The sequence below is a fragment of the Mastomys coucha genome, unplaced genomic scaffold (assembly GCF_008632895.1).
Source record: "Mastomys coucha isolate ucsf_1 unplaced genomic scaffold, UCSF_Mcou_1 pScaffold21, whole genome shotgun sequence".
Classification (NCBI taxonomy): domain Eukaryota; kingdom Metazoa; phylum Chordata; class Mammalia; order Rodentia; family Muridae; genus Mastomys; species Mastomys coucha.
In genome coordinates, this window is record NW_022196904.1 from 29,376,247 (window position 1) to 29,387,682 (window position 11,436).

The window sequence follows — 11,436 nt, forward strand, 5'->3', positions numbered from 1 at the left end:
TGTGCGCAGTGTCCACCTGTGTGCAATGCCTGCCTGTGTGCAGTGCCTGCCTGTGTGCAGTGCTTGCCTGTGTGCGGTGCTTGCCTGTGTGCAGTACCTGCCTGTGTGCAGTGTCCACCTAGGTGCAGTGCCTGCCTGTGTGCAGTGTCCACTTAGGTACTATGCCTACCTGTGTACAGTGTCTACCTGTGTACAGTGCCTGCCTGTGTGCAGTGCTCCCTAGATTCAGTGCTGTCTGTGTCCAGTGTCTGCCTGTGTGCAGTGCTGCCTGTGTACAGTGCCTGCCTGTGTGCAGTGCCTGCCTGAGTGCAGTGCTTGCCTGAGTGCAGTGCTTGCCTGTGTGCAGTGCTTGCCTGTGTGCAGTGCCTGCCTGTGTGCAGTGCTTGCCTGTGTGCAGTGCCTGCCTGTGTCCAGTGCCTGCCCGTGTGCAGTGCTCCCTAGATTCAGTGCTGTTTGTGTACAGTGCCCACCTAGGGGCAGTGCCTATCTAGTTGCAGTGATTGCTTGTGTGCAGTGCCTGCCTGGGTGCACTTGACCTTCAGCTCAATGCCCAGCACCACCACCCAAACCCCAAAGCAAACACACACTACCTCAACTGGAATGAATAATGAATGAAGGACTCGAATAGTTACACCTCCAACAAAAATACATAATGACCCCGTGAAAATATTCTCAGCCTCACTAATTGGGATGACACAAATCAACACCAAAATGAGACATTGTTGCACAGCCGTTAGATCGCCTACTGTGAACTAAAGGACAAAATGAGACAGAAAATGCCTTGTTGGGGTGAGAGGCTGGAGTCTTCGGACACTGTTGGTGAGACTTTAAAATGATGAAGCCCCTGTTTTTAATTTAAAGATAGAATTTCCACACATCCCAGAAATGCCACTGTAAGCCTGAATTGGAAAGAATTGAAAGCGGGGCCTGAGATGGATATTTGCACATGTGTTCTCGTCAGCTCCATTTACAACAGCTGAAAGGCAGGAGCAACCTGTGTCCATCAGCTGATGGGCAGATACAGTGAAGTCCACATGTCAAATGGAGCATCAGACAGACAGAAGAATGGCACTTCTGATTCAAGCTGCTGCTAGGAGGGACTCGGAAGGCATCATGTGTGGTGCAGAAGCTGACTTCAGTAGGATGAACACATGGTTTTACTGATAGTGAAACCCAAAGAACAGGCAAATCCACGGGGACGGAGCTAATTGGCAGATAAGTGGAGTAGGGTTGGGGGCGGGGGAATGGGAAGTGGAGATCAGTTGCTCAATGGATATAATATTTCTCTTTGAACTAATGAACAAGTTATCGTATTTAATTTGTGTGTGTGTGTGTATACCACATGTGTGTAGGAACCAAAGGAGGCCAAAAAGGAAGGTAGGTGTTGGATCCACTGGAACTTGAGTTACAAGAGATTGTGAGCTGTTCGTTGTGGGTATTGGGAACAAATCTCAGGTTATCTTCAAGAGCAGTATGAGCTTTTAAATGCTGAGCTAGCTCTCTAACTAGTTACCAATGTTATGTAGTATCGTTCATATAAATAATGCTACTTAATTTAGGACTTAAGACGATTCAAGTGGAACATTTTGGGCTAGACACATTTTACCAAAATAACAAAGAAGCCAGCAATGATACTGGCAGAAGAATGCAGCTCTATCAGTGAGAGCTGAGGAAGTTTGGAGCGCAGGACGTGGGATTCAGTGACGAATCTGCCCTCCCTGAGCTGAGGCCTTGCAATAATAGTAAATGAGCAGCCTCAGCAGCAAGGGCCAATGGTGATGAGACAAAAGGACTCAGACCCCAGTAGGGTGACAGAGCGCTCTAACCACTGTATACAACCTAGACAAGTCAGGGTAGTGGCGGCCTTCAGTGAGAAACATCCGGGGTGATCGGTGTGTGTCAGTCAGCTTCGTGAGGCTGCAATGAGATGTCTGAGGCAACTAACAGGACAGAGATGAAAGGTTTACTCAGCTCAGGGTTTGGAGAGGCTTAAAGTTCAAGACTGTGGGGCTGGCGAGGTGGTTCAGCAGTGAAGAGCGCTTGCTGTTCACGTACACAGGCACACGTGCATACACACACTTAAAATCGTTAACATTCAAGGCCAGAAAGCTCTACTGCTTCCCTTTCTGGAGAGAGTGCAAGATGGCTTAGCGCGGTAGGGAGTATGAGGGCCCAGAGATTACTGTGTTTGTTGAGACAGGCATTGCTCTGCAGCCCAAGTGAGCCTTGAACTTGTGATCTTCCTGCCTCAGCCTCCCAAACACTGTTATTACAGATGTTTGACAACATACCTGACTTAAATAATTGAATCCATTTAAACTTTTTAATTTTATTATCATGTATACGTGGGTGTATCTGTGTGTTTATACCACGTGTGTGAGGCTGCTTGGGAAAGCCACAAGAGTGAGTCGGATCCCCTGGAGCTGGAGTTACAGCCAGTGGTAAGCCATCTGACGTGGTGCTGGGAACTGAACTTGGATCCCTGGCAGGAGTAGTGAGTGTTCTTAACCATTGAATTGTCTCTCCAAGCCCAAATAATCATACACACACACACACACACACACACGTGCATAATACACAATTGATGTGTATCTATATACATATAATTGATGTATAAATAATATATATTGAGATAGTGTTTTGAGATAGTGTTTGTGTAGTCCTGGCTGTCCTAGAACTTGCTCTGTAGGCCAGGCTGGCCTCAAATTCAGAGATCTGCCTGCTTCTACCTCTCAAGTGCTGGGATTAAAGACGTGCACCGCCATCACCACCTGGCTGTAATCATATCTTTAATTATTTTTCATTGTACTATTTTATGTGAGTTGGGTTTGAGTCATGGGAAAGCTGAAGCTGGTTTGGGGGTTCCTGGGCCAGCAACAAGACCAGGGCCGTGGGGTTCTCAGGCTCTTGGACATCCAGGTGCCACTGGGAGTTGCAGAAGAATAAAGAGTGGGGTTGGGGGGCCCATGGGCTGTGTCTAGCCTGGGGCGGGGCGGGGTGCTAAGGGGGAGTCTGGCTAGTCCCAGTGGAGCTAGTCCTTGACTTGTTGGAGGTTGTGGTTGGGAGTGCAGAGAGGCCTTCTACGAAAAGAGCTAGTCTACGATTCCAAACAGTTTATTGTCATGGCGGAAAATAGATGCATAAAACTGTACCCCACTTCTCAGGGTGGGCCTGAGATTAAGTACTTTTTTTAGAGAGGAATGTCTAGGAAGGGAAGCTTATTGGCTAAGTTCTCCAGGCCCCTAGTTAACACCTTAGCATGGAGAACTCTGTCTTGAGTCTATATGACCACAGATCACACATCTTTTATGTGAGAAGCATGGCACATGCTCCAAGTCAGGAGTCTGGAGGAAGCTGGGAGTCACCTAAGTTTCAGGTGTGCGCCCACCGAGAATCCAGGTCCCTGCCTTCCCACACTTCCTGGCACGGCTTTACATCCCACATATGTGTACGCGTGACTTGCCTGAATGTATGTCTGTATTACATGTCTGGTACCTACAGAGGTCAGAAAGCATTATGCTCTCCTCGAACTGGAGTTATGGACAGTTGTGAGCCACCATGTGGGTGCAAGAAACCAAAGCCAGGTCTTCTGCAAGAGGTCAAGCGCTCTTAACCACCAAGCCATCTCTCCAAGCCCTTATATCTTGACAGGGAGTTCTCACAGGATAACTAGTAAATGGGCCTTAAAGAAGACTTTCTGTCTCCCAAGTGCTTCACCACCTTCCAACAGCAGCACCCTAAGGACCACAGCAAAGCCTGAATGGTAGCCAAACCACACCCACCTCCAATGTAAGGATGGTTTCAAGGCTATGCGCAGTAAGGTTTTACGATGGTTTCAAGGCTATGTGCAGTAGCCTTGTTGTGTGTGGCTTCCATCTTGAAGGCTTGTAGCAGGACAGCCCCAGGGATCTGAGGGGCTGCGAAGATGAACGCCGCGGCCGTCACCAGGCCGCAGTCGGCCGTGGATGTTTTGCGCAAAGTCAACTCACTGAGCCCTGCTGCACTTTGCCAGGGGAACGCACCTGCTTTGGCCCCGTGGTTTTCCTAATGCTGTGGCATGGCATGGCTGAGCGCACATACAGACAGGCAGTCAACCGGCCCTGAGAGTGGGGAGCATGCAGGAAATTCTGAGAGGCTTTCTATGGACTGCCCAGAAGCCTGCAGCTGGGGCCCTGGCTACCCACTGAGCAGCCTGTTAATCCTGCTTATCTCTAGAGACTGCCTCTGGGCTCCACCTGCACTGGAGACATAGGTGACTGGGGTGGCCAGGCTGACAGACCCAAAGAATGTAACACATGGTCACTCAGTTCTACTGCCCCAGGACAGTCAGGGCATCCTGTATGATCACGATTATGTGAAAACTTCAAATTTGACATATCTAGAATAGTTCCAGCACACAAAGTTTTGGGAAAAGCACAAGTCGTTTGCTGTTCTCTTCACCATGGGGAAAAGACCAGAAACAGGCTCTTGTGCCCTATGCAGTGGCAATGATTCATGGATTTCCTGATCTATTGCGCCCTCTAGTGTTTCCTTTGACTCATAATCCCTGCTTCTGAGTGAAGCCTGGAATTCAATCTCAACAAAAACTATGGCTCTCCTTTCATTGCTTGTTCTCCAAGAAAACTTCCACTGTTTTGAGTCTCTGGAAACTAGACCTGCTTCACCCTTATGTTTAAAATAGAGAAGGCACAGAACTTTGCGTGTGGTTCCAAATGAAGTCGCCCACGTTTTCACAACCAGGAGGCGGCTAGACAAGGTCTAATGGAGAAGTCCTTGCCTAGTGTGTGAGGGATACACACATCCCATCTGGATCCCGTCATTCCACCTGTCTTGGAAGCAGATCCAGAGAGCATCTGCTCTCTTTATAGTTTGCCCCACAATCTACTTCGGCGCATCTGTGTAGGGTGGCAAACGCTGCCTTAATCATTTTCCAAAATAAAGACACCTTTGCCATAGTTGGAGCTCAGAAACTGCATTTACATGGCTTAAAGGCCTTGGCACACTCCAGTGTGAGGCCTGTTCTAAACTTTGGGTAATTTGTATGCGTGTGAAGGCCGCATCATTTTGGGTAGCTTTTCAAAGGAGGTATTAAGGGCAAGAATATGATTTTAAATGATGGGAAGGGGGAAAAAAGGTGTAAATTTCGTTCCAGACTCTAGAGAAGAGGAAGGAAGATGTTATCCCCGTCTGAGACATTGCAAACTACTGTCGGATGGCCCACCAACTTCTTGCCCTGCCCACCTGTTCACAAAATGGCAGGAAGTCCTCCAGTATGCTCAGACTCCTGAGGACACAAAAATATCAGAAATGCAGTCAGGCCCCTGTGTGGATAAAAAGATTGTGCAAATTGATGGGGTGTGATACACCAAAGCACCCTAGAGATTGATTTTATTTATTTGTTATATTTACATGTGTGTGAGTATGCTTGTGTTTGTTTATGTACATTATATGTGTGCAGGACCCCTAAGAGTCTAGAAGAGGGCATCAGAGGCCCTGGAACTAGAGTTCCAGGCAGTTGTAAGCTATTAGATGAGCCCTTAGGGGACCTTTGTAAGAGCAATGTGCTCTCAACTGCTGAGCCATCTCTCTAACGCCATCAAAAAAACTCCATATATATAGTGTTGTTTGGTTTTGTTTCATTTTTGTTGTTGTTGTTGTTGTTGTTGTTGTTTTGAGACAGGGTTTCTCTGTATAGCCCTGGCTGTCCTGGAACTCACTCTGTAGATCAGGATGTCTTCAAACTCACAGAAATCTACCTGCCTCTGCCTCCTGAGTGATGGGATTAAAGGTGTGTGCTACTACTGCTTGGCCCTTCAAAATATTTTCTTTTTTTTCTTTTTTCCGAGACAGGGTTTCTCTGTGTAGCTCTGGCTGTCCTGGAACTCACTCTGTAGATCAGGCTAGCCTCAAACTCAGAAATCCACCTACCTCTGCCTCCCAAGTGCTGGGTTTAAAGGCATGTGCCACCATTGCCTAGCTCTTATTTTCTTATTTTGAGATAGAGTTTCACTATGTAACCCTGGCTGGCCTGTAGACCATGCTGGACCTTGAACTCACAGAGACCCATCTGCTTCTTCCTCCCACTAGGCATATTCTTGATTAATGATTGATGTAAGAGGACCCAGACCACTATGGGCCGTTTCACCCCTGGGCAGGTGGCCCTGTGTTGTATAAGAAAGCAGGCTGAGCAAGTCATGGGGAGCAAGCCAGTAAGCAGCACTCCTCCATGGTCTCAGCTTCAGTTCCTGCCTCCAGGTTCCTGTCTTGAGTTCCTATCCTGACTTCCCGTACTATGGACCATAAGCTCTAAGATGAAATAAACCCTTCTCTCCCCAACTTGCATTTGGTCATGGGACTTATCACAGCAATAGAAACCAAACAAAGATGTAGGTAAAGCACTCATATACAGGAAATAAGACAAATAAATATAAAAAAAGAGAACTCTTTTCCAGTTGGGCATGGTTGCTCCCAGCTGTGGTCCTAGCACTTGAGGCTGAAGTACAAGAATCTTCATTTGAGGCCAGCCTGTGTGACTTATTGAGACCCTGTCTGTGATTACTATTCTTGGTTGTCAACTTGACTACATCTGGAATTAACCAAAACCCCACACTTGTGAGAGATTTTTAGTTAATTGGAGCATTTGAGGTAGGAAGATGTCTTAGTTAGGGTTTCCATTGCTGCAGAGAGACACCATGACCAAGGCAACTTTTTTTTAAAGATCTATTTATTTATTTTATGTATATGAGTACACTGTAGCTGTACAGATGGTTGTGAGCCATCATGTGGTTGCTGGGATCTGAACTCAGGACCTTCAGAAGAGCAGTCAGTGCTCTTAACCACTGAGCCATCTCTCCCACCCCCAAAGCAACTCTTCTAAAGGACATTTAATTGGGACTGGCTTACAGATTCAGAGGTTCAGTCCATTATCATCAAGGCAGGAGCATGATAGTATCCAGAAAAAGAAGAGCCAAAAGTTGATCCAGAGGCAGACAGAAGATTGCTCCCACATGGCTAGGAGGAGAATCTCAAAGCCCACCTCCACTATTGCACACTTCCTCCAACAAGGTCACATCTACTCCAACAAGGCCACACCTCCTAATAGTGCCACTCCCTGGGCCAAGCATATTCAAACCAACAAAGAAGACTTGCTTTAAAGACTGATAACTTGAGGTGGGAAGACCCACCTTAAATCTGGGCCACACTTTCTCATGGTGGCCTATGCAAAAGGACATGAAAGAAGCAAGCACTTGATCTTTGCCCTTGCCCTCACTCTTGCTTCGCTGGCATTGGAGCCTACTTGTTTGGGATTCTGATGTGTACTGTAAACCTGCTGAGACATCCAGCCTCATGGACCATGCCACTATTCGATGCTTGGACTTTCCTATGGAAGATAGCCATTGTTGTACTAGTTGAACAACAGCCTCTAAGCCATTCTTTAAGAAATTTTCTGCCAGGCGGTGGTGGTGCACGCCTTTAATCCCAGCATTTGGGAGGCAGAGGCAGGCAGATTTCTGAGTTCGAGGCCAGCCTGGTCTACAGTGTGAGCTCCAGGACAGCCAGAGCTATACAGAGAAACCCTGTCTCGAAAAAAAATCACACACACACAATTTCCTTCTATATATTTAGATTCATTCTATCAGTTGTGTTCTCTAGAGAACCCTAATATACTGTCTCAAAACAAACATGATTTACATTCTCTTTTTTTTTAAAGATTTATTTATTCATTATATGTAATTACACTGTAGCTGTCTTCAGACACCTCAGAAGAGGGCATCAGATCTTATTACAGATGGTTGTGAGCCACCATGTGGTTGCTGGGATTTGAACTCAGGACCTTATGAAGGGCAGTCAGTGCTCTTAACCACTGAGCCACCTCTCCAGCCCTTTTTTGTTGTTGTTGTTTTTTGTTTTTTGCTTTTTGTTTTTTTGTTTGTTTGGTTGGTTTGTTTTGTTTTTTGAGACAGGGTTTCTCTGTGTAGCCCTGGCTGTCATGGAACTCACTCTGCAGACCAGGCTGGCCTAGAACTCAGACATCCTCCCGCCTCTGCCTCCCGAGTGCTGGGGTTAATTTACACTTTCAAGATCATGTGTTTGTTTCATCCACTAGCCCTGAGGAGATGAGTAAATGCCTATGTGTAGCTGGGGTGAGAGATCACCAAAAACGGGACAGTTTGCCCAGCTACTCAGGAGGCAGGAGCATTCCGGGTTCCAGGAGTGCCTAAGTAACATGATGAATTCAAGGTTAGCCTGGGCAGCTCAGACCTCACCTCAAAATGAAAAGTACGAAGAAGACCGGGGATGTCGCTTAAGGCAGAGTGCTTGCTTAAAACCCATAAGTGAGAAGCTGGGGACATGACTCAGTGCTAGAACCCCACCTGGAATCCCCCAGTGAGGGGCCAGGGGCCTGGCTTTAGTGGTACAACACCTACCAAGAACCCCCCAGTGTGGGGCTGGGGGTGTTCTGATGGTAACACACCATGTTAGCCTTTAAGCCCTGTTGAAGGCCAATAGTAAATAACCATCTGCTGAAACTGGCTATGGGACATGGGAGTCCTGGGCAACTGGAGCTGAGTTGGACTTTGGATCATTAAGCAGAGGTCCAGTAAGGCAGAGTGTCTGGTTCACCAAGGGAACTTTTCTTTCTTCCTTCCTTCCTTTCTCTCTCTCTCTCTCTCTTTCTCTCTCTCTCTTTTCTCTTCTTTTTTTCTGTTCTAGGAATTGACCCAAAGTTTATGAGTAAGTAATGTGTGAGTGTCTATCACTGAGCTCTATCCCTAATAGGGCCAAGTGACTTTTAATAAGACTTGGGAGCTGAACAAATGGACTCAGAGTAAGAGCACTTGCCGTTCTTGCCAAACATCCTAGTAACCACATCAAGTGACCCACTATCACCTGTTGCTCCAGTTCCAGGGAATTCAATGGCCTCTTTTAGCCTTTGAAGGTACCAGGCAGGCATGCACATGGCGTGCATAAACTTACATACTTTTTCACAAACATATACACATAAAACAAATAAATGAATATATAACTTCTAGAAGAAGAAGAGGAGGGGGAGAAAGAAGAGAAAGAGGAGGAGGAAGAGGAGAAGGAGGAAGAGTAGAAGGAGGAGGAGGAAGATGAGAAGGACGAAGAGGAGGAAGAGAAGGATGAAGTGGAGGAGGAGGAGGAGGAGGAGGAGGAGGAGGAGGAGGAAGAGAGAAGAGGAAGGGAAAGAGGAGGCAGCAGCAGCAGCAGAAGAAGAAGGCTTGACATTTCCTATCCAGCATCTCTGGGCCTACTATGAGCTTCAGCCTTCTAGACTACCACCAGCAAAAGGTTTTTGGAGGTCTGTCTCAGTAAGCACCTTTATAAGCAATCCCTTGGGAACTCACTCCAGATAGGTCCCGAGTACCTACCTGATCCTGACATTGAGCAGAGAGAGAATATCAGAGTTGAGGAGGGAGGGAGAGAGAGAGACTGTCAGGAAGAGACCGGCTGCTCTATTCCTGGGCCATGGGAAGGTCTGGATCTCCTGGCATTTTGAGTGCTATTCCTCAGCTGGTCCCGCTAAAAATTTTGAGAGGCTACGGGACATTATAGAGTTCAGGTATTTTCCTCTGAAAAACCTGACTTTTAAAGAAACTTACAAAATGATTCCGTGGTAACTGTTCTGCAAATATAACTTCAAGAGAGACCCCTGTCCTGCTGCTTTCTGGGTCCACTTATCCTTCTCCCTTTAGTTACTTTGTTGGCTGTCCACGCAGCCAACAAGTTCTGGGGCCCTAAGAATGTGAGAGGCTGAAGTCCGTAGGTGGGGAATGGACTCTCCTCTCCAGCCCAGCAGAAAGGAAGCTGGTGTCTGGCTCGCCTGTGCGTCCTAGAGGGGTGATTTTCTCAATAATAAAGGACAGGAAAATTTTTATTTCGTGTAAACAAAACAAAAACCCGGGCCGCGATTCATTAATGTCATTGAAACGGCATGCAAATGACAAGATGAAACTTAGCAGAAAGCAGCTTGGTGCAAACAACAGGCATTGTTTGGGAGCTCGGTCCTCATTCGCTTCAAATCCACAGACACGATTTCCTGGGTGTATAATTGTTCCCCCCGCCCCCGACAGCGAGGCTGGGCCCTTTGTTTCCCTGGCTCCGCTGTGTGGAGCCGGTGCCGTGCGTGCGTGCAGCCCCCGCACAGATGCCGCCCGGCTTTTGTTTTAGAGGCCGAGACACGAAGAACCGAGCGCACGTGTGTCGGGCGTCCCTGGGCACAGTCCCCCTCCTTCCTGCGGGTCCCATTGTCTACCGCCTAGCGGCAAGTCGCTTTGCAAATGGTAGGTTTCTGCAGCTATTCCGAGGAGCTGCTTTACAAGCATCACTTGGCTTGCTGAGATCTGTCTCCACGAACCCCAACACGAGCAGAGCAAATGCAAAGTGTGTGCTTCTGGCCTCCGGAACAATGTGAGCCTGAGGAGAGGATTTAGGCCTCAGACAAATCAGTGGGTTTAGGCCTGGCACTCAACAAGGAGGCACCCCTCCCCCGCAAAAAAATCTCAGTGTGTCCCTGAATTTCGGACCCAAAGATGATCTTCCACACTAAAGTCACCCTATTCCAGAGGGGTGAGAACATGGGATGGAACTTGAGGCTTTGATATGAGAAGATTTTCAGCATGGCATTGGGGAAGGAATGGCACCGGAAGCCTGCCCACTGTGAGGTAGCTGACTTGGTACAGTCTGTAGGCTAGGGAGCAACAGAATAGAGTCAGACCTGTTCCATAAGGGTCAGCTCACTTATGTATCCCCAGAGACTCGGCTCCAGAGGCAGCTTCAGAAGAGCCACTTTTGAATTCCAAAGCCTTTTGGAAAGCTCAAACAGCAGGTCTTCAATCCTGGATAATGCTCTGTTGTTCTTCCACACTGGTTGTGTGTGTGTTTCAGCATTTCTTGTGCCCACTGTGTTTCAGCCTCCCCTGGAGTTGGTGTGGTGGAGACCCTCTCCTCAGCCTGACACTGAGTACTCTTTCTTCTATTCCCTGAGCAGCATAAGAATTAAACTGCCCAGGGCTGAGCAGACTGTTTTTAAAAGTTAAGAACTCAGAAATCGGGCAGGGGAGATGGCTCAGCGGGTAAGAGCGCTGACTGCTCTTCCAAAGGTCTTGAATTCAAATCCTAGCAACCACATGGTGGCTCCCAACCACTTGTAGTGAGATCTGACGCCCTCTTCTGGTGAGTGTGAAGACAGCTACTGTGTACTTATTTATAATAATAAACAAAAGGGGAGGACTGATCAGAGGGAGCCGGGTCTACTGGAGCAAGCAGAGGTCCTAAAAATCAATTCCCAGCCAGGCAGTGGTGGTGCGTGCCTTTAATCCCAGTACTTGGGAGGCAAATGCAGGTGGATTTCTGAGTTCGAGGCCAGCCTGGTCTACAGTACAGCCAGGGCTATACAGAGAAACCCTGTCT